Source organism: Malania oleifera, chromosome 12 (assembly GCF_029873635.1).
Source record: "Malania oleifera isolate guangnan ecotype guangnan chromosome 12, ASM2987363v1, whole genome shotgun sequence".
In the NCBI taxonomy this organism is placed as follows: Eukaryota; Viridiplantae; Streptophyta; class Magnoliopsida; order Santalales; family Ximeniaceae; genus Malania; species Malania oleifera.
Genome location: NC_080428.1, coordinates 65384038 through 65408109, shown reverse-complemented (window position 1 = coordinate 65408109; position 24072 = coordinate 65384038). Strand labels below are relative to the sequence as shown.

The following is a 24072-nucleotide window of genomic DNA, read 5'->3' as shown; positions in this document are numbered from 1 at the left end:
CCGTTAACTAGCCATTGGGGGGAAGAAAAAATACTTTATTTGGCAAACTAGCCGTTTTCCGCCCGTTTGGGCGCTTCTGCCCAGAATTCATCGACAAAATCTGAATTTCATCGACGAAGTCCCTGAATAAGAAAAAGTCACCAAAATGAAAGTTGTGGAATTTTGTCTTAACTTTCCAGGAACACCAAGATCATCCCATTTGGACTTTTCTAGAAAAAGTTATGTCCAAAATACCTCAAGGTGTTCAAGACTTAAGATTGCACTACGGTAGTGACGATTGTTTTGTTTTTCCTTGTCAAAAAGTATTTTAATGACTTAAAATATTATTGGACAAAAGTATATGAAATATATTGAGTCTAATGAAGATTAAAACTTGTCCAAGTGAGTTTCCCCATAAATATAAGATATCTTGTTTTATGAAAACATATTTGAAAACTTGTTTCAATATCTTATATGCTTAGTATGTCCTTTATTGAATATACTTGACTTTCTTTGAACCTTTAGGACATTAAACTTGTTTTAACACAATCGGGAGTAAGTATGAAAATGTTCTTAAAATTAGGATGTTAAAAACTTGTCCCTTTGAAAACATAGTTGAGTTTTAGGATTCATTTGACAAACTCTTGTTTTAACTTAGAAAACCATGAAAGGTGAGTTTGTGTTTATGTCTTTAGTGCGATCCTATAAACTCATGTGTCCTAGTATGCATGTGCTTTGCTCAACTCTTACTCAGAAATCATGTAAGAAACACACTCACAAGAGTTACAAAACGTACTACCTCACACAACCCTTATTACAAATAATTCTCCAATTAAGCTTCCTTTGGTTGTGCTTGAGTCATTTCGAGTACGTGTCCATTTGATCTTTCCTTCTTAACGTCTACTCGGTCCAATCTTTGCCTTTAATCCAATAATTCATGTACGAGTACCTATAGTAAACATGATATGCAAAGATAGGAAAACACTAGGAACAGCATATAGGTTAATATCATAAAGACACATTAAACAATGATGGTGTAGCTACTAAGGCTAACATTCTCTCCCTTTTTGATGATGTCTATCCTATTACTAATTTACTTAATCTTTGCATTTATATTTATACTAATCGTGACTTGATATGCAAAGATAAGCATACCTAAAACCACTAATGGGTTGTTATCATCATAACAATGCAATTAAACTCACATAGCATCTAAAGCTAACATAAACCATGTATCATTTTACCTGGGTTCCGGAAATATCACCCACTCGGGTTCCCAAAATACCATATTCCTGAAAATGTAATACCCTGATTTTACTTCACAAAACTCCAGTACATTCTCATATAATACAAAATCTAGACTTAAATAAACTTGGTAATATTGACAATACCCAAATAATCGACTTACCCTGGTTTTGGGATGGTTCCCAAACTTCTCAAATCAACATTTTGCTCCAACTATGTTATAGAGAATCTCCCCAGGATCACCGTGGTAGCTTCTGATCGTCGAACCGGGGAGAGAGGGAGCCAGAAACCTAGAGAGAAGTGAGATAATACGTTTTCTAGAGAGAGAGAGAGAGAAAATTTGTGCCTAAAATTCCTGCAAAAAAATGATTTTCGGCATTATAGAGGAAGCTTGTCCATGTGGACTCGTTAACAAGACACGTCGCCTCGTCAATGAGTCAATGGAGGCAGCTCGTCGACGAACACCTTCTCCTCGTCGATGAGTTTCAGGTTCTGGAACAGGCCTCTTAGTAAGTTCTCGTCGACGAGACATGCGTTCCCATCGACAAGCCCAAAGGCCCTACTTGTTGACGAGCACTTCTACACTCGTCAATAAGACTATACTAAAATCTCTTTTAAAATTTTCTTTCCTCTTCTTTCTTTATTATTTAAATTACTATAATTCTTCACGTCTCTACATTCTCCCTTCCTTATAAAAATTTCATCCTCGAAATTTACTATCTGTATTGCACACCATCCTTAATGAAAAATGACTACTTATTTTATTACTAACCCTCACTTTTGGTGGAGGAATACTGTGGTTACATAAGCAGTTCTAGGAGATTACAAATATACTCATAAAAGTAAATTCTCCCAAAACCAAAAACACTACCTATCCTATATTCTAAATTACAATAATACATTTATCACTTCGCACTAAATAAGATAAAACTATCATTATTTCTCCCAAAACTAAAAACACTACCTATCATATATTCTAGATTACAATAATACATTTTTCACTTCGCACTAAATAAAATAAAACTATCATTATTTGAACTATATAGACCACCACTGTACCCCACTAAACAGGTGTGGGTATTTCTATCTGATTTCCTCCTCGAGCTCCCATGAAGCTTCTTCCATGACATGATTTCTCCACAGGACTTTTACTAGCTAAATTTTCTTACTACATAATCCCTGTTCCTTCTTGTATAAGATTTGTACTGGAGTTTCCTTATAAGTTAAAGCATCATTGAGTTCCAATTCTGCATAATTGATGACATGGGAGAGATCTAAGACATATTTCCTTAACATAGAAATATGAAATACGTCATGTATTCTGAACTGAGTTGGTAGTAAAGCTAGCCGATAGGCAACTGACCCAACCTTTTCAAGTATTTCAAATGGGCCAATAAACCTAAGGCTCAACTTACCCTTCCTCCCAAACCTCATGACTCCCTTCAATGGTGTTATTTTCAATTAACTTATGGTCACCCACTTTAAATTCCAATTCCTAGCGACGAGTATCTGCGTAATTTTTCTACCGACTCTGAGCTGCACTAATTCTATCTCGAATAAACCAGACTTTATCGTACGCCTGTTGCACTATTGTTGGCCACACAACTCGCCTCTCACCTAACTCATCCTAGTATAGAGGAGAACGACACCTCCTACCATAAAGTGCCTCGTAAGGTGTCATGTCGATGTTGGCCTGATAACTGTTATTATAGGCAAATTCAACTAGCGACAAATACTGGGTCTAGCTACCTCCAAAATCCAATACACACGCTCGCAGAATATCCTTAAGTACCTGGATTGTCCTCTTCATCTGACCATCTATCTGAGGATGAAAAGTGGTGTTGAATGCTAACTGAGACTCCAAAACCTTATACAAGCTCTTCCAAAACCGTGATGTAAAACATGGGTCACGGTCCGAGACTATAGATACTGACACTCCATGAGATCGAACAATCTCCTAAATGTAGATCTCTGTCAATTTGTTCATAGGGTAGTTAACTATAATCAGTAGAAAGTGAGCTGTTTTTGTCAGCTAATCAACAAGTACCCACATGGCATTCTGACCATGCGGTGCCGGTGGTAACCCAACAACGAAATTCATGGATATGTGGTCTCACTTCCACTCAGGGATGTAAAGTGGCTGCAACTGCCCTGCCAACCTCTGATGCTCAGCCTTAACCTGCTGGCACGTCAAGCACTGCTGCATAAATTCGGTAATCTCTCTCTTCATGCCACTCCACCAGAAATACTCTCGCAGATCCCCATACATTTTAGTACTGCCAGGATGCATCATGTATAGAGATCTGTGAGCCTCCTCTAGAATCGTTCTTCTAATATATGTGTCTGCGGGCACACACAATCTGGTGCGAAACCTCAAAGCTCCGTCATCTAAAATACTAAACTCCTCTCCCTGACTACCCTGTACTCTGACTATTACCTCTGTTAATTTTGGGTCCTCTTTTTGAGCATCTTTAATCTTTTCATATAGCATAGGCTACATAACTAGGCTGGCAATAAATGTCTGGTGACTATCCTCCACTAACTCCACGTCGAGTTTTTCCAAGTCTATCTGAATTGGGTGTTGTATTACTGCTACTAACTGCACTGTATCCTCTGATTTACAGCTTAGTGCATCAGCCACCACATTTGCTTTACTTAGGTGGTAGCTGATGGTGCAATCATAATCCTTAATGAGCTCTAACCATCTCCTTTGCTGCATATTCAACTTTTTTTTTGCGTAAAGAAGTATTTTAGACTTTTATGATAAGTGAATATCTTGCATCTCTCACCGTACAGGTAATGCCTCCAAATCTTTAGTGCGTGTACCACTGCAGCCAATTCTAGATTGTGGGTAGGGTAGTTCTTTTCATACTCTTTCAATTGTCAGGAGGCATAAGCTACGACCCTACTATGCTGCATCAACACATAGTCAAGTCCTTTCAAAGACATGTCACTGTAAATTACATAACCATTACCTCTAGATGGAATTGTTAGTATTGGTGCAGTGACGAGCCGCTATTTTAATTTCTGGAAGTTCTGCTCGCTTTCATCATTCAATGCAAATCCGGCATTCTTCCTGGTCAGTCGCATCAAAGGCCATGATAGTCCTGAGAATCCCTCTACAAACTGACGGTAATATCCCGCCAGTCCCAAGAAACTCCTAATCTCTTGAACATTCCTTGGCTTTTCCCAATTTACCACTACCTTTATCTTGCTGAGATCCATTGAAATTTCATCCCTTGATATAACATGCCCCCAAAACGCAACTTTCTCTAACCAGAATTCATATTTGCTAAACTTAGTATATAATTCCTTTTCCCTGAGTGTCTGAAGTACCAACCGTAAGTGTGCCTCATGCTCCTCAAAACTCCTTGAGTAGACCAGTATATCATCAATGAAAACCATAATGAACTGGTCTAAATACTGATGAAAAATTCTATTCATGAAGTTTATGAATACCGCAGGAGCATTCGTCAGACCAAATGACATAATTAGAAATTCATAATGCCCATACTTGGTCCTGAAAGTTGTCTTAGAGATATCTTTTGCTTTAACCTTCACCTAATAATAGTTTGATCTGAGGTCGATCTTGGAATAAACCCATGTACCCTGAAGCTGATCAAATAAATCATCTATACGGGATAGAGGATATATGTTCTTAATGGTTACCTTGTTTATCCCCCTATAATATATGCACATCCTCATAGACCCATCTTTCTTCTTTATGAATAGCACTGGTGCTCCCCAAGGCAATAGGCTAGGTCTGATAAACCCTTTATTTAACAAATCCTGTAACTGATCATTTAATTCTCCCAATTCAGTTGGAGCCATACGGTAAGGAGCCCTAAAGATCGGCGCTGTCCCTAGAGGTACATCTATAGCAAAATCTAGCTCAAGATTAGGATGCAACCCAAGTAGCTCTTTTGAAAAAACATCTAAAAATTCCTTTACCACTGGTGTACTGTCAAGTTTTGATTCATTTTCTGATACCTCCTTTACAAAGGCCATAAACCCCTGACATCTATCCAGAAGCAGTCTTCTCACCTGCATGGCTGACACTAACTGAGGCGAGGAATACACCTGCGATCCGATAAACTTAAATTCTTGCTTTCCTGATGGTCTGAATATCACCTCTTTTAGATGACAATTGATATTAGCATAATTAGTTGCTAACCAGTTCATACCTAGTATTACGTCAAATCCTTGCATATCTAGCACAATCAAGTTAGCTGGTAACACCCTCCCCTGAATTTTTATTGAGTAATCCCTAAGCTCCCTACGACACTTCATCACTAACCCTAACAGTGTAGCTACTAACAATTCTACATATAATAAGTGGGTCTCGTTTCCAAACCTTTAACATAGGCCGCAGACACAAAGGAATGAGTAGCACCTGAAGCAAATAAAACAATAACTTTATATGGTAGAACAGTAAAGGTACTTGTCACTAGATCTGCGGCAGTCTTAGCGTCTCTCGGCATCAAAGCATAAACCCTCATCAGGGTTACATTACTCTGCTGGCCTCCACGAGGCTCCTGATAACCTTCCCGGTAGGTTCTGGGAGTTAAGACCTAGATCGGCGGTCCTGGGAATGCTTGTGCCATGTGGTCGGGTCTCCCACAATAATAATAAATGCCTCTCCCTGCCCGACACTCTCCCAGATGTCTCCTCTCGCACGTTTGACACACAGGGTAGGTGTGCACACCCTGATTCTCACGAGATCTCGTCATCTGCCTCTGACCTCCACTGTAACGGTCTCCTCTCCATGGGCCCCGACTAGAACCCACCTGAAAATCCTGAGGCGTGGGTCTCTTTCTCTGATTCTGGGCTATGATACCTCTCTGCATGCCACTCTCAATAACCGCAGTCCTATCCACAACCTCCGCGAATGTCTAAGCCCAAAAACCAATAACCTACTCAAACAAATTCTGCCTCAGGCCTTCTTCAAACTTTTTCGCCTTCTTCTCCTCGTCTGGTGTCAAATATGGGGCAAATCGAGACAACTCAATAAATCGATCTGCGTATTATGATACTGTCATCTGCCCCTGAGCTAAGTACATGAATTCTGCTACCTTTGCGCTTCAAACGATAGTAGGGAAATATCGCTCAAAGAGTAATTCCTTAAATCGACTCCACGTCACTAACATAGGATCCAGTCTCTGTTCCTCAATCAACCTCGTTGATCTCCACCAGCGTTTTGCCTCTCCTGTTAGTTTGAACGTTGCAAATACTACCTTTTGTTCGTCTGTACATGGAAGCACTGTCAACGTTTCCTCAATCTCTTGGACCCAATTTTCAGCCATAATTAGGTCAGCTCCTTTAGCAAAAGATGGGAGCTTCATCCGCGTAAACTACTTGATCGTGCAGCTATGCTCCCTTGAGCTTCTAGCTATCTCAGCCATCACTTTCACCTGCTGGGTGACGCTGTGTAATACCGCATCAGTATCTCCACCTCCCATACTGGAAGATCCTACTCCATCACCCCTAGCATTCGTATCACTGCTCCCTAGGTCCATCTTGAAAAGACAAAGAACACAATTTAAGGACCCTATCTCCCGTACAGAATTATTTATTTCATTCAATTGAAATCTCATATTCACTATTAACTACCCTCTCTGATCTTATTTCAAAATTCAATCCTACAACCTAGATACACGACCCAACAATAGTTTACTATGACTTTCCTGAAATCATCACCCTAGGAAAGACACAAAAACCATCACGGAAATCCTGTACCTAGACCACAAAACAAAACCTCAAATCCTTTCATATACTCAGGTATTGCTTCCGCTGCACTCTAAAGTCTACAGAACCTAACAACCTAAGCTTTGATACCAAAATGTAATGACTTGATATTTCAAGCCATTTTTTTTTTCACATATATACATTGTAAAATTTCACCGCTTTGATACCTTCTAATTTAAATCAAACCATCATCATGAACTAGGTAAGGACCGTGGAACCTGTATAACCATAAACTACCTATGCAGCGGGAAACAGAATACATATAACCATGTCAATATATACAATACCAAAGTGTCAGAATTTTTAGAATATGCATACATAACCATTCCCAGAATACCCTCACCTGGACCTAGAGACTACTCAAAAAGCGATTTCCCAAAAATACTCACCCTATAGACAGGGCGGTACTGTAGTCCTCTCTATCTGCGAGTCTGATCTGCTCGCCTAATTGGATCACCTGAAAAATATTAAATCACTGGAATGAGAGAATGCTCAATAAGACGAAATATGCTATTGCTAGTGTGTGGTAGATAAGTTTACATAATTGTAAAATATGATATATGAAGTACTGCAAATAACTGAGTCTGAGAAAACATGTAATATTAATACACAGTACAGCTCATACCTATGTTGTTTAATATAAACTATTTTACTGAATATTCTAATCATAATACTTCTAATATTCATAGGTATGTCTACGGTTTCTATAAATCTAGATATATATATATATATAATAACTGAGAAAATTTCCCTGGATTGATAACTGAAAGTCATGATTTAACCCCTCATGACAGGGTTGTGCGGCCTCAGGTGGACCTATCATTGGCTGGCTAACCACAATAAGTCGACTGAACTCCGAAAGTCAAATTGGCCTCCTCAACCCTAATTGACGAGGAGCTTGTCCACAACATAGGCACGATCGACTGTTGAAAATCCACATACAATCTAAGTTGCCAAGTTTGTGTGCAGGTTCTTATTGACAAATACTCATATAATGGCATGCGGCAACCTGAAGTGAAGCCTGAAGACCCTGAAGATTCTATTTCATATTGTAAAGTCAATCAATGTAATATGGGTGTAACGCCCCAAACCTTTACGTAGGCCCGAAGTGTTACTAATCCATTCATTTACCTAATAATCCACATACTAATATTATGCACGCAGCGGAAAACATAAATATAATCTCCACAATTATAATATAAGAGTTTACTATTCCTATCTATAATCCAAATTAACTATTCACCACCTGTAATCACATATATACATGTCTCCAAAACATAACCTACACTTCCAGTATTCATAACCATTCATTTCTCAGAAGATTTAACACATGAAACATAAAATATAAATTTATACATCTCAAAATCAACATAAAGATATACCCTTTTCTCTTTCTATTTCCTAAACATGCTATAAAACCACGAGCTCTCTAAGCTCGATCTCGAGAAAATCCTGTAAAAGATAAATTTATATTCAGGTGAGACACATCTCAGTAAGGGAAGAAACAATATATTAAAACAGCGTATGGCTAATATGAGTTTATATAACAACATAATATTTAACATTTGAAAATCGTTAACATAATTTATGGAATCATTCTCTGAACCTAATCAATCACATGCAAAAGATTTAACCCACGAGATTACCTAAGAATAGGGGTGATTACCGGTCCATACAAGTAACACCTATATACTCTGATACATTTGGCAACCCAAGGGTCGCTACTGAAACATACCAGGGCACTCACCTTACTCAGTAAGACCTCAAGTATTAAATTAATCTCGTACTCACACAGTTCAAACAAAGGTTTACCAGCGAAGACCCCAAAGATAGGAAAATCTACCCGCCCATACAAGTAGGCTCCCTCTGTCCTAGTGCATTATGTAGCTACTGCAACATCTGATACAACTAGCGCACTCGCCTTTCTCAGCAAACCCTCAGGCAAAGAGTATGCCCCGCCCGATCGTAACATGCTTTACGAGCATAGATACTTCTAATATCATAATACATTATTCTTTTTATCATTATTCAACCATTCACCTATGTTCATGTTCATAATTTTAACATTCCATTTCATTTCACTTTAAGTGACTCTTTCCCATTTTATATTGTTCACATTTCACACTTCATTTTTGTTTCATTCATTTCCATTTTCATTTCATTTCATTACATACCCAACATCTCTCAGATGTTTTACCCAACATCTTTCAAAAGTTTTACCTAATATTTTTCAACTGTTTTACCCAACATTTTTCAGCTATCATACATTTACATGGTTGCATTAACATACACAAGCAACATGGTTCATATCATATTTCATTCTTAATGTTTTACTTACTTAGCTTGCATTTCATACATTTAACATATATTTGCACAGAACTTACATTACTCATGTCACACAATTTAGCAATAAAATTCATACATTATCTATAAAATAAGCCAACCAATATTTAACGTTTATATATTGAAAATACCTTCCATTTATTACATAATTGTCCTGATAGTATTTTCCACTTTCATCAGTTCATTTTTGCATATACGTATCTAATAAACAATCCTAAACTCGGAAAAACATAATTTAAATGGTTAACATTTTAAACTCATACCGAAACATATACACGTATATATAACACAATTTATTTTCCATTAAATTCATAAAAATTCTGGTTTAATATATAGTTTTCCTCTTACCTGGTTTCTTAAACTACGCCAACAAGGACTTCAAAAAATACCTACGACGCTCACCCGGACCCTGAATCAAAAATCCTAAATCCATTAAATTAACCCTAAATAAAATATTATTTTAAAATATTCTAGGCCCATAAATTCTAAGTAAATAGTTATACTCTTAAATAGAACCAATTTACCTAATTTCTCAAATCCCACTCTCGCTTTGGAGTGGGGTCTAAAAAACTCCAATTGAAAATTTACTCACGTCAAAATGACGACGATCGTGACTAGGACCCCGTAGTGATGTCTGATCATTGATTTAACGACAGATTTAAGGAGAAATTAAAGATTTAGAGGAAATATACATTTCTCCAAGAATAGTGTCTATGTCGCTCCCATGACAAATCCGCTCTAATAAAAATGTTAATGGCGGAGTTAGGAATCTAACAATACATTTCGTTTTCCGATCAACCGAAGGATACGTGAGAATTTCAGAAGGGGGGGGGGCTACTCTATGTTTCAAATTGAAAGTGGATTTCAATTGAAATCCGCCCAGGTGTCTTCCTTTATTTTTTATTTTTTCCTTTATTTACTCTATCTAATAATATTATAATATATATATATATATATATCATATTATTTATTCAACAAATCAAATTTAACAATACTTAATTAATTGATTAATAATAAATAATTTTAATTTTATTTAAATTTTTTATTCCTTTTATTTGTTTATTTAACACATTAATTTAATAATATTTAATTAATTAATTGATTGATAATTTTAATTAATTTATTTTTTTTTCTGGGTTATTACAATGGATCTGTAATAGTAACTAGGGATATGGTCTGTAATAATCTGTGCATGTCATGCATGTAGGTTTGTAAGCTCAGAAATGCCATAGACTGACCATAGGGACCGAATGACCTTAGGGCACCCTTCGGTCGACCGACGCCGAATTTTTCTAGTAGGATAGGAAGACCTTAGGTCGCTAGACAAATGCAAAAACAGTTCCCATATCACTTACATAATCAAGGGAATCAATTGGCTTAAAAAATGGATTAAATAGGCAAAATTTGTGAGAGGTTGGGCAATTGAACCCGTCGTGTTCAAAACATCTCGGGCGCCTGAACCGCTGAGAAGTCAACGAGTTAACCAAGTTTTGGGCGACCAAACCAAAAATGAGCGCATCACCCTCGGGCAACCGAACCCATGTCAGATTGCTTTTCACCAACCTGGGCACCCAAACCTTCACGATCAAAAAGGCCTCGGGCGACCGAACTTGTTGGTTCGGTAAATCGAACTCAGCTTCGGGCACCCGAACCGAGACAGAAAGTTTCTGTCTTTGGTTCAGCCAATCAACTCTGATTTTGGGCACCTAAACCTTTAAAAATTGAATTTTTAACTGAGTCTATTCGGACACCCGAACCTCAGACCAAGCACCCGAATCTCGCGGGTTAAATTACTTTTTACGAAGGTTAAATTTAATTAAATAGGGTTAATTTTCCTAAAACGTTTTAAAACGGTTTTAAGAATACCCTTGGTGTCCCCAACGGTCATAATTTTGCCTATGCCTATGTATATCTCTTCATTTGCAAAATTAAAGCAAGATTAGCAAATAGGATTAGCCAAAAATTCTCTCAAATTTTCTAAACCCTATTTGTTCGTTCCAACCCCATACACTCATAATACTTCCATTCTTTTGAGAAGTATTGCTTTGTGAGTGTTTTATTAATTATTCCGTTTTGCTAAAAACTCTCACTTGCTCTTGTGCTTGTGATTTTCATATTGAGGGTTTAGCTTGATTTTCCCTCCGATTTTATTTGATAAATCTTTGTGTGGGAAAAATCTTATAGCTAAGTGGGTCTTTGCATTGTCATTGCAAGATTCATTAGAGCTTATATTTTGTGTGTAATATATATATAAGCTATAATATTTTCAAACTACTCTTGTGCCTATTTCATTAAAGAAAAATATTTTGAGTCAATTTGAATATTTGATTAGCATCTTTGAAACCTTGGTTTATTATTGAGATTTGATATTTACTGTTTCAAAGAAGTAGCTTGATTAGAACACTCTTGAGCATATTAGTGACAATATCTTATTGAGTGTTGCTTACACAAAATCACATCACTGAGCTTACATTTCCTTTATTGTTGATGTGTGATTGATTAAGTATACTGTGCGTATTAGGGTACATATCTGCTTTACTTGAGAAGCATAATCACTATACCAGTTATGTTGTAAAAAATACTGTTGTATTTCCAAGCATGGCCTGAGGGGGCTTGATCTAACCCGGAAGGATCAGGATGGGGTCAGCCCTGTGAATTGACCTAGGGTCTTCTCCGCCCCTCAAGGAGAATTTGTAAAGGTTGAGGTCAATCATGTGCTAATTGACCTGATTGTATTAGGTGCTGCTCCACCTGTTAAGTGAGCATTAGTGGAATCCTCGGGCTTGCGAGCTAGAGGTGGGGACGTAGGCACAGTTGGATGAACCCCGATAACATTTCTTGTGCCTACTCTTAATTTTCGCATTTTAAATTTTAGCACTTGAATGTTTATGTTTTACTACTGAGATTGATTGGGTTAATGATATATAGAAAAACCCTAGATTTGTGAAATACTGGTTGTGTAATTTTGGACAAAACCTAGGAGAAATTTTTAAATACGCAGTTCACCCCCCCTCTTGGGAATACACCAAGCTAACAAAGTGCTCAACTTATTCAGAATGAATGCACAAGACTCATATTAAAGGGCAAAGGGACGAGCAGCTCGCTAAAGAGTCGATGGACATTAATGGAGAAAAGACAATTTGAAAGCTAGTCGTTTTTGCGCATTAAATGCGTCCTGCCACCCGACATTCTTCGACGATTCCGTGACCTCGTCGACGAGTCCTACACATGCATTCGTCGACGAGTCTTCTCTACAGAAACCAATTAAGTCTCGGTTTCTCTTCGTCGATGATTCCCCTGTATACATCGACGAGCCACTCATATACATTCGTCGATGAATCTCTGGATTCGTCGACGAGTCACCTCTGAGATTTTAGGTGGCCTCGAGGTCTTTTCGTCGACGAGTCCAATACATTCGCTGATGAGTCACTCTATTTTTTCTTTAATAAAAACCTAAATGAAAATGGACAAGTTCCAAAAAATAGTCTTTTGTTCAAGTTAAAACCAATCTTGTCCAAAATTATTTTTACTAGTTATAAGATGTCTTGATTTGATAAAATACGTTTGAAAGCCATTTTGACATTTTATCTAGTTAAGTGACTCATTATGCATGTGTGAACTCGATATTCATGTCTTAGCCTATTGTGAACTATATGCAAATGTAATTTGCTCGTCTCTTGCAAGATACTCTTGACCACACCATATTCACAAGAGTTGTAACATACATCTTACCTCTCACACACACAACTCAACAAAAATATAACTAATGTAGAGTTTTATATATGCTTTGTTTGGGTGGCTGAGCTCCGGATGTGCCATGCGTAGAACTTTGTTGATGGTCATTTGCTCTTTGCTTGTTCAATATATGTCTCACCCTTATGCTTGCCTTGGAACTGTCCTATATATCTGAACTGAACTCGAGGAAAAAATGTTAGCATACTTAAAAACCACTAATGGGTTGTTGTCATCAAAACAAGCTGGAATGAGAACCCTTAGCCCCTTGGGCTAACAGATATTGTTGCGAGATAAAAATGGCGGTGACCTGCCACGTTGCTCTCCGATTTTTGATGACCTGAAAATGGTGAAAACAAAGAAGGCTTGGAGGACCCAAGGTGTACTCCAAGGGATCACTCTGATGCCTAAGTAAGGGAATACTTCAAAGAGATTGAATGCAATAGTAAAGTGGGTTAAGAGTCAGTTACCTTGGCCTCTCGCCTGAGTCTCTATTTATAGTGGTAAGAGTTGACTCGAGGGTGTATGGCTATTTATTGGCGAGTTATGGCACGGGCGTGAATTGCTCTGGTCTGCATGGGATTGACCCCTTTAGAGCAACTGTCCTAAAGCGATAATGGCCTTGATTGTGGTTGTGCCTTAATGCTCCTTTATGGTAAATCGATTGTTTTGACCCTGATATATATTTAGGGTATATTAGTCGTCCCCCCTTAGTTTCGAAGTTTTGGACCATGTCCCTTAGTTTCGAAGTTTTGGACAATGTTCCCAAAGTTCGAAAATTGTTCTTGTTGAGCTTTTATGGAGCTTAGTTGTGTTTGATCATGGTGATGACCCCTCCTGGGGGTCCGGGGGCAACACCCCCAAAAAAGTTTTTTTTAACACCCTTTTCAGCTACTTCTTTATCTATGGTTTGCCAAGCCGAATTTGGGGCGTGCTTGGCTTACCCGAGCTGATCTTGCGGTGCTCTTGGCTTTACTGAGGTGAACTTGAGGGGGCGTCGGCTAGTTCGAGCCGAGGTGGAGGCAAATAAGGTTTTTTCGAGCCAGATTTGGGTGCGTCTTGCTGAGTCAAATCTACTTACATGCCAACTCATCCGAGTCGATGCTTCTGTGTGCGAGTCGTATCGAGCCAGGTTCTTCGACTCACCCAAGCCAATGATGCCAAGCAGATCTTCATTGAGTATTTGTGTCGAGCTGCTCTTGCTGAGTTGTTCTCATCGAGCTATTCTTATCGAGCTGTTCTCGCTAAGCTGTTTTTGCCAAACTATTCTTCGTGGGCAACTTCTGTCGAGCCGCTCTTCAAGGCAATTCTTGCCGAGTTTTTTTTTCCGAGTTGCTCTTTGTGGGCAACTTCTGTCAAGCTGCTCTTCAAGGCAATTCTCGCCGAGCTATTTTTGTCGAGCTGCTCTTCGTGAGCAATTTTTATCAAGCCGCTCTTCAAGGCAATTCTTGTCGAACTGTTTTTGTAGAACTACTCTTCATGGGCAACTTCTATCAAGCTGCTCTTCAAGGAAATTCTCACCGAGCTATTTTCCCGAGTAGCTATTTGTGGGCATTTTCTACCAAGCTATTCTTCAAGGCAATTCTTGTCGAGCTATTTTTGCTGAGAAGCTCTTCATGGGCATTTTTTGTCGAGCTGCTCGTCGTGGCATTTCTTGTCGAATTGTTCATCGTATCATTTCTTGTCAAGATGCTCTTCGCGGCATTTTTTGTCGAGCTGCCCTTCATGGGAAACTTCTACTGAACTGCTCTTCAAGGCAATTCTCACCGAGCTATTTTCGTCGAGCAGCTCTTTGTGGGCATTTTCTGTTGAGCTACACTTCAAGGCAATTATTGCCGAGCTATTTTTTTTTAGTAGCTCTTTGTAGGCATTTTCTGTCGAGCTGCTTTTCAAGGCAAATCTTGTTGAGCTGTTTCTACCGAGCTACTCGTCGTGGAATTTCTTGCCGAGTTGTTCATCGTATCATTTCTTGTAGAGCTGCTCTTCACAGCATTTCTTGTCAAGTTATTTCTGCCGAGCTACTTGTCGTGGCATCTTTTGCCAAGCTACTCATCGTGTCATTTCTTGTCGAGTTGCTCTTCGCAGCATTTCTTGCCAAGTTGTTTTTGTCGAACTGCTCCTAGTTAGGTCTTTTTTCTTAGTGAGTCGTGCTCACTTGTTGGCAGTTATATGGCCTCATGAGCTGTGCTCGTCAGTTGGGCCTTCTTTGCCTAATGAGTTATGCTCATTTGTTAGGCGGTTGGGTGGCCTAATGAGCTGTGCTCATCAGTTAAGCTTATTCTTCATTGCCTAGTGAGCTGTGCTCATTTATTGGACAACCTTCCAGCCTCGCGATATGTGCTCGCCAATTGGGCTGCTCTGTCGTGACGTTGGTTTCTACTCATTACGTTCGCCACCTCTGCAAAATTTAAGAGTTTCTTGTTAATTGTGTCATACCTTTGGAGAATCAAGATTTATTGAAATTGGTGCCATGTCAGCATCTGCATAGGGATTTGATTTTTTTTTTCCTCAAGACGTCCACACAGATTAATGAGTTCTTGCCCTCTCGAGATGCTAATTTTTTTGGGGATTCGTGTGGGCTTCTCTGTAAAGGACGCGAGCTCGCTCATTTGTTCCTTGTCTCAACCAAGGGGTCTCTTTCCCTCTACTAGGTATGCTCTCCTTCTGCCTTTTGTCTTTATTTCTTTATTATGCTTATGTTTGGCATTGTATGTTTGTTTTTGCTTTGTTCTTCATGTTATTTAACGTTCTTGTGAAAATTTGGCCTTGTTGATCCAATTGATATAGTTTTGTGGAGATTCCTCGAGTAAAAGTTTTCTGAAGAAATTATACAGTTGAAGATGCTTCTTGGAAATTCGAGGAGCAGATGAAGTAGAAGTGTAACGACCCAACCTTTTATACGGACCTAGGTGTCACTCCCTCATACATAGTACCTGCACCTGTTCTAAATACATAGACAACCCGCCCTAAACAGGGACATACGAGTGTAACTCATACCTAATAATAATGTAAATGTTACGGAAAAACATAAACATTTATTGGGATTTCCACTAGACTTATACCAGGGCTTACTAATACATCCATAATTTACATAAATTCGAACTTAGAATAAATCTTGTTATTACAACCCTCCAAAAAGGAACTTCACCTAATTTTAATAAAAGATCGAAATGCTTACGTAAGTTAAATCAAAAATCCGATCTCCCCAATCCTTTTAGCTACTAGGACCGATGTACTGATGGACCTGAAAACAAAGGTTATATGATAGGGTGAGACACCTCTCAGTAAGGAAGAAAGTGTTACAACAGTGTGTGACTACATATGTGCACATTTTCATACAAACTCATACATTTGAAACATTTGTTTATAATACTATATCATATAACATTTATCTGTACATCAAGTATTTAAATCATGCATATAATTATTAGAACAACTAACAGCTTGTCATACATGTATTGCCTATTTACCCCGTGGCACGAGTTGTACACTGATATCTCCAACAATGCCCTGTTCGTGCAGACATATGTCAAATATCTATATATAGTCCGACTGCCCCCATCTGGTTTATTATTTTACCAATGGTTTCACTACACCTGCTAGCCGACTATTTATGTACCCAAACTGATTTTAAACATGAATGGTTGCACTATACCCTTCCAGCTGGGGAATATTTCTTACCATTTGGAGTATCTTTCAACCCTTATTACTGAAGCTTTTTCAACTTCTTACATTGGAGTATCTTTCAACCCTTATTACTGGAGTATTTTTCAACTTCTTTAGTAGCAAGCTGTGGTTCCATTTATCATACATTCAATTTATAGCAAAATATAGTAACCTATACAATTCTAATATTTTCAAAAACTCAATTAATCATATCGGGTTCAAACCGGCGCCTATCCACTCAGTTTACCCCTTTTCACAAATGCAGCTCGGTGTATCACCGGTCTCTGTTTTCCACATACTTAGAATAACAAATTGGAACTCCGTTCCCATAATCTATATCAATAGTATAGAAAATTCATACATTTCCATTTCAACATATATCACACGAGTTTAATCCAAAAATATCCGCTAAATGATATAAATCCAATAAACATCATTTAAAAGGAAAAGTAAATGATTCAAGCGTCTCCTATTACAATATAAATGCAAATAAGTGATTTTCGTAAGATTTGGAGATCATACGCCAAAATTTTCGTTTTTACCAAAAATCGTAAAACCGGCATTTCTACTCTGTAGAATTTAGCAACTAAGCAGTTAAGTCATACATATAAGTATAAAGTAGCTTTTTAGCAGTTTAGTTTTCCAAAAATGACTATTGTAATCAAATTCTCCTTACCTTAAACTCGAAACGAAACTTCGTACAAAAATGATCCAAACCGACAACCCGAGATCTTGGAAACCTAAAACCATAGAACATAATCTTACTATATTTTCTACTACTATCCAAATATCCAATAAAAATTGAAATCAGATCCCTACCTCGATTTTTGGGAAACCTCGAAAATCTCCGAAACGACGATCTGATCCACTAAAATTGTAGAGTTTTCTCTTCTGATCCACGCATTACCCTCCGTTTTCGGAAACGGACGACGAACGGCGAAGAATCTGAGAGAGAGAGAGAGAGATTCGCAGGTTAGAGAGAGAGAGAGAGAGCTTTTGGGAGAAACTTAGCCCTTAAGTAACTCAAGACGGATATTTATAGGGTCTTTGACCAAGTCCAATTTGTCGACGAGGCGACGTCTTCGTCGACGAATCCACCACACAGCTCGTTGACAAGGCCATCCCTTCATCGCCGAGTTCAAGTTTCGGATATTTCTCTGATCCGCTTGATATTTGCTCGTCGACGAGACTCTGAATTTCATCGACGAACATGACCCTTCGTCGACGAATCCAGCTTATATAGGTTTGAGTCTTTACAAGAAGTATCTGTACTTATTCCAAGAAGTTTAATTGGGTAAAATGTAAGTAGTTAGGTAATGTTTCTTTTGCAGGTACATGTAATAATTTAATTAGTAAGTGGTATTTTAGTTTTGAGAGAATTTTCTTTTGTATATGTAATTTTTCAGGAGTCAGAATGTAATTACGGTATTCCTCCCCCATAAGTGAGGGTAAGTAATATAATAAGTAGACCATTTTTCTTTTAAGGGATGATAAGTTACATGAACAGTAAATTTTGAGGACGAAATTTTTATAAGGAGGGGAGAATGTAATAACCCGAGGAATTTTTTTTTTCAGCTTCTCATCGACAAACACAGGAGATTCGTCAATGAGGGTATAAAAGGAGCTCGTCGACGAGGACATGATTCGTCGACGAAAAAATACTAAGCGGGGGTTTGGGGGATCTGAATTTCGTCGACGAGGAGAGAGAGCTTGTCAACGAGTTGTCTTCATGATCTTGTCGACGAAGGCCGCAGTATAAATAGTTTTAAACATGATTTTTCAGCCCATTTGTGCGCAGGAATCTCTCTCTCTCATCCTTCGATTTCTCCTCCTTCTCTCTAAGTTTTTAGGCCGGATTTACACCGATTCAACGATCTGAAGCCACCACGACACCCCTGTGAGAGTTCTCTTCAAATCTACTAGAGTGAATCGTCGGTGGGGTTGAGTTGGAAACCATCCCAGATTCAGGGTAAGACTTTGTACTCAGTATTTGGCTATTTGACAGTTGTAGGAAACATAGTACGCGAAGAAATACTGAACTTTAGTTTTGGGAAATGTCGTTTTCAAGATATTGAACGAGGAACCCTGCGGGTGTAGGAGTATTTCTTTTAGGGTTTTTCAGGAATCAAGTAAGGGGATAAACTAAGCTAGTTATTTTATGAAAATGTATATATATTATTACAACATTTGATTTCAGAAAAATTAATATATTTATATATGATTTATATTTGGGAAATATTGTTGAAAAAGATGATATGTTTAATATATGAAAAACCTATTTCGTGTCGCATGAGTAGAATTATAATGAAATACAGTTTTCTGGGGATATGATAAAGATATGAATTTTAATAATGAAAAACTAGCGTATGGGCCGAGATTTTTATATGATTTGCCGGTGTACGGGCCGAACTATTGATATGTTTGCCGGCGTACGGGCCGACATATGGATATGTTTGCTGGCGTACGGGTCGTGCTGTGTATATGATTTGTCGGCGTATGGGCCGAGTTATGAAAATGATTTGCCAGCGTACAGGCTGAATTATGGATATGATTTGCCGACGTACGGGCCGAGCTATGGTAAAATGTGAAATACCGGTGTATGGGTCGATGATTTTCATGATATGCGTATATATGCAACGATATGATGACATTGATTTGGTAATTAATGGTATGAAATATTCATGTATCACAGTTTCAGTATATGATATATGTTATCAGAACTTGGTTGGCTTGGTCTAGGCCAACACTTGCACGGTACCGATACTATGTGTTCATGATTTATCATGATATTTGTGTTAACGCCACTGTATGGAGTGGTGTGAGATTGGATGATCAATGTGGTTTTAAGAAGTGTGAGCGCCCCTGGTGTACAGACCAGGTCTGGCAGACCCATCGGACTTACAGATTGTACTTTTGACTTGGCAATGGTTGGCCAACCATTGTCAATCCCGCCTTCGAGCCACACAACCCAATCATGTGGGGGTAATACATGACAACAGTCAGCTAACCTATGAGAATTGTTTTTGTATTATTATTATATGAGATGAGTTATGCTATGAGAATACAATATGTTCTGTCACGTTGTGATTATACATGTTTTTCCCAGAAATATATATATATATCATAGAAATGCTCATGTTGCCACACACTAGTGTTAGTTTATTTCTCTTACTGAGAGGTGTCTCACCCCGAATTTCATAAACATTTCAGGAGTCCCAGATAGGAGAGCGGGTAAAGCTCCGCTAATATAATACCGTTGATCTGCCCTCTCTAAAGGGTACGTTTTGGTGGGGACAGTTGGATTTTGTGGGAGATGTCCCTAGGTCTTTCTTATTTGAGATGTGTATATAATAAATGTAGTAACTCTAGTATTATGATGGATGGTATTGTATATAGTGTTAAGTTATTATGATTTTTTTGTATTTCCTAGGCTTCTATTTTTGTTATATATATGTGTGTGTGTGTGTGTGTATTTTTGTGTGTTAGATTTTACAAATCCAAATTATGTAGATGTCAAAATGTCATGTATTAACTAGAATTTCCCTTTCTATATATATATATTAATTTAGTAATTATTTAATATTTAATTTTTTATATAAACCTGTTCAAATATAAAGACTAACAAATATTTAAAAAGTACATATTTTTTAAGTAATTGTAATTCATGAGTTTTATAAATTTTTTTAAAAAATAAATTTCTGTTAAATATTTAATTATACTTGACATATTTCCTATGTAATTTGATTTTGAATTTTATAAATCATTATAATATCAAAATATATTTTTTATATTTATTTTAAAAGGCAATATGGAAAGTAAAGTTAATTTAGAAATTAACTTTCACATATTTTTTAAGAGAAAAAACATATTCACTTAAGATTCAAGGAGCAGATTCTACTCTCCCTAATATATATATGAATTAAAGAATTTAGAAAAATAAAAAAAATTTAGGAGAAATTTCATATTTTTTTCTCTTTAAAATTAATAGTAAATGATGCATATATAATGTATGGTTATGTTTTAACAATTTATTATAGTTATAATTAACATTTTTTGAGGAAATGCTTTTAATTGGAGCATCTTTATCGTTCATTGCAAATGCAAAGTTCAAGACTTCCAAGATTATTGAATACCTTTGAATCAATATTAATAAATAAATAAATAAGTAATTATAAAAAATTAAATTATTTAAATTTAATTAAAGACAACAGTCCCACTAGCTCATGTATCATTGAGCTATTTATTTTAAAAATAAAAAATAAAAAATAAAATCTATATTTTAGAGCATTCCTAAGTTTCACCCAATAGTTATTTTTTTATGATATGAATTATATAGATAAAGATACAAATTTACACACACACAAACACACACACAGTGCAAGCAAGCACCACAACCATGTATTGAATCAATAACAATAATAAAAAGTAATTATAAAAAATTAAATTATTTAAATTTAATTAAAGACAACAGTCCCACTAGCTCTGAGTATTATTGAGCTATTTATTTTAAAAATAAAAAACAAAAAAATCTAAATTTTAGAGCATTCCTAAGTTTCACCCAATAGTTATTTTTTTATGATATGAATTATATAGATAAACATACAAATTTACACACACACACACATGTACAACTGTAAGCAAGCACCACAAAACAAGAATGTATTGAGTATCTCCTTCTTGGCATTTAATTTTATTGAAACTTATTTTTTCCCACTCAGCCATGAAGCTCAAAAACTCTATTTTTTTTTAAAAAAAAAAAAGATATCATCACAAGAAAAATTCATTGTAAAAAGGTCTACAAATCTTGAGATGCTGTGTGACTTTTGAATAAGATTTTGTTGTGATCAACAGTAAAATTCCTTGAACATTGTAAGGCAATGCAAAAGATTGAAGAAGTAACACTTCATGGAATGAAATAGGAAAAGATTCGAGGAAGAAGAATCAAAACGAAAAATTGATTAAAGACATGCACAATGAAGTGACAAATTCGATTTTTTACATTTCATTCTTACATACCAAACACATAAGAAAAACATAAAAAGAATTACCTACATCGCAATTTAAATACCAGCACTCAGGGTATTGTGATTTGGTATTTCGCCTTAAACATACTACTATAATCAGGAAGATATGAAGCTCATAACGGAAAGGAAATCTGAAAGGAAACAATGCACCCTTTGCAGCTCACTCAAGCTATGTTCTTTATTATCTGATGCTTGAGTGAACCATGACAATCTGTTGATTTTTATGAGTGAACCCTTTGCATATTATGTGTATAGAAACCAAAAAGAAAAAATAAATTACTGGTATCTCTATCTTATCCCTTATGAATGGCAGGAGACACAGGATAAAATAATCATCACAATGATCTAGTCCAATACCATTCAGCCCAGAACAGTCCAACAAAAAACTTTGAGATTTTTCCTGATTTATCTTTATTTTATAATAATATATTAAATAATACCCTGTTCGGGAAAATTATTTCCAAAATGACACTCACGTACTCTTGCTACTTGGTCCAGCGAGATTTAACAAATCTCGCTGAACGAAGTAGCGAGATTTGTCACGCGTCAGGATCAGGATCAGTGTATTTCCCAAACAAATCTCGCTAGACCATCCAGCGAGATTTGCATGGCACATCCGTGGGCTTGTGAGGGAAAGTGCATGAAAATGGGCAAGCGAGAAAATGCAGAAAAGTGGGATTGTGAGGGAAAGTGGGCTTGTGAAGGAAAATGAGTTTCGAAACAGAGGAATGAGGGTGAAGGTGGTGCTGACGAAGGAAGAGCTGGAGTGGTTGATGTTTCAGCTGAAGGGCAAGGGAGGAGAAGGGAAGAGATTAGAAGAAGTTTTGGAGAAAATTGAGAGAGGGGAGAGCGGGGAACAAAATCAGTGAAGCATAGAAACCATCGCTGGAGAGTATCATGGAGATCCATGAAGTGCCTGATCACATGGATAGATGAGTTCCCAGTTTTTTTTTTTTTTCCCCTGCTTGCATCTTCTTCTTCTTTTGATGTTTTGGACATTAATTTTGATGTGGGCGATGAGCCATGTTTGTAATTAGCAATGTTTAGTTAGCTGGGGAGCCATGGGAGTTCTAAAGTCCTTTCAACAGAGAGCTTCTTCTTCTTCTTCTTCATGTGGCTGCTCTGTTTAGTTAACTGGGGAGCCAAGGGTTTGTCCAATACGTCGGCAGAATCCCGACGGAGATCGTGTCCTGCAATAAACTAACATTGTTAGACCTCGGGAACAATGGCTTCTTCGGCGAAACACCGAGCCAGCTTGGTCAACTTCCAGAGCTGGAAATTGCCCTCAATTTAAGCTGCAATTCTCTTGTGAATTGCCCAACATCCCATTCTTCCAAAACCTCCCAGCCAGCGACATCAGCGCAAAACCCAGCCCTCTCCATTTCCAGAAATGGTGTTCTTCCGAATGCCATACATCAGAAATGGCAAGCTTAGTAGTACATGCTTTTCTTTTTCCAGCTTCTAAAAAGTTTAATTATGAGAAGAAAAAACTAAAATTGCAATCACAATTTTTCCTACAGTTTCTCGGCAGCCAAACGAAGCATAAAAATCAAATACAAAACTAGATATATTCCAAAAAAAAAGAGCAATAATATATAATTCTGCAGCTTGCACAATGACGACGAACAACATTTTAAAAAATAATAATTACATCCAGCGAGATTGGCATGCATCCGTCCCCTGCACCAGCCCAGCCTATGCTCCGATGAATCTTCTGAATTTCTTATATTTCCCTGCTATATAAACAAAGACCCCACTCTGCCCCTCACGCTGATCTATTAGCCTGTCTGGAAGGAAATATGGAAGAATGTAGAAAGAGGGCAGGGGCGATTTTCATGCCCAGGCCCCGTTCTGATTTTCAGGCAAATCTCGCTGGATGGTCCAACGAGATTTGCTTGCCACGTGTCGCCGTCTCTACTGCCCTAGCCCTTTAAATCTCGCAACTTGGTCCAGGGAGATTTGTTTAAATCTCGCTAGACCAAGCAGCGAGATTACGTCAGAGTCATTCTAGGAAATATTTTCCTAAATAATGTATTATTTAATATATTATTTTAAAATAAAGATAAAACGGGAAAAAACTCAAAAAACTTTGGTCCGAGAATTAAACAAATGCACCCGAGAGAAATACACATTACATGTATTTAGAGAAAATGCATGAAAGAGAGAACCAACAACACATACATAATCCAAAAGAATGAGGACATCAAATGCAACAATTAGCCTAGAAAGATTATCCACGCTATCCACCTATCCCAAGAGAGAGAACAAAAAAACAAGCAAGCCTTTTACCTTGTATCTTAGAACTATACTGAAGCAACAACAAGGAATGCAGCCTACG

General features: G+C 37.4%; 1 protein-coding gene across 3 annotated transcripts in view; it reads right to left on the bottom strand.

Annotated features, from left to right (window-relative positions):
* LOC131143742 (uncharacterized) overlaps positions 1 to 24072 on the bottom strand; it is a 28500-nt gene that overhangs the window by 2225 nt on the left and 2203 nt on the right. The window contains exons 2-4 of one of the 3 annotated variants that reach the window (XM_058092022.1): positions 16223 to 16288; positions 8352 to 8421; positions 7359 to 7426 (exon numbers count right to left, since the gene is read on the bottom strand). The gene's annotated coding sequence lies outside the window, so the exon portion shown is untranslated. Of the gene's footprint in view, positions 1 to 7358; positions 7427 to 8174; positions 8422 to 16053; positions 16289 to 24072 lie in introns of those variants that run through there. The other 2 variants (XM_058092024.1, XM_058092023.1) reach the window with 2 other exon arrangements.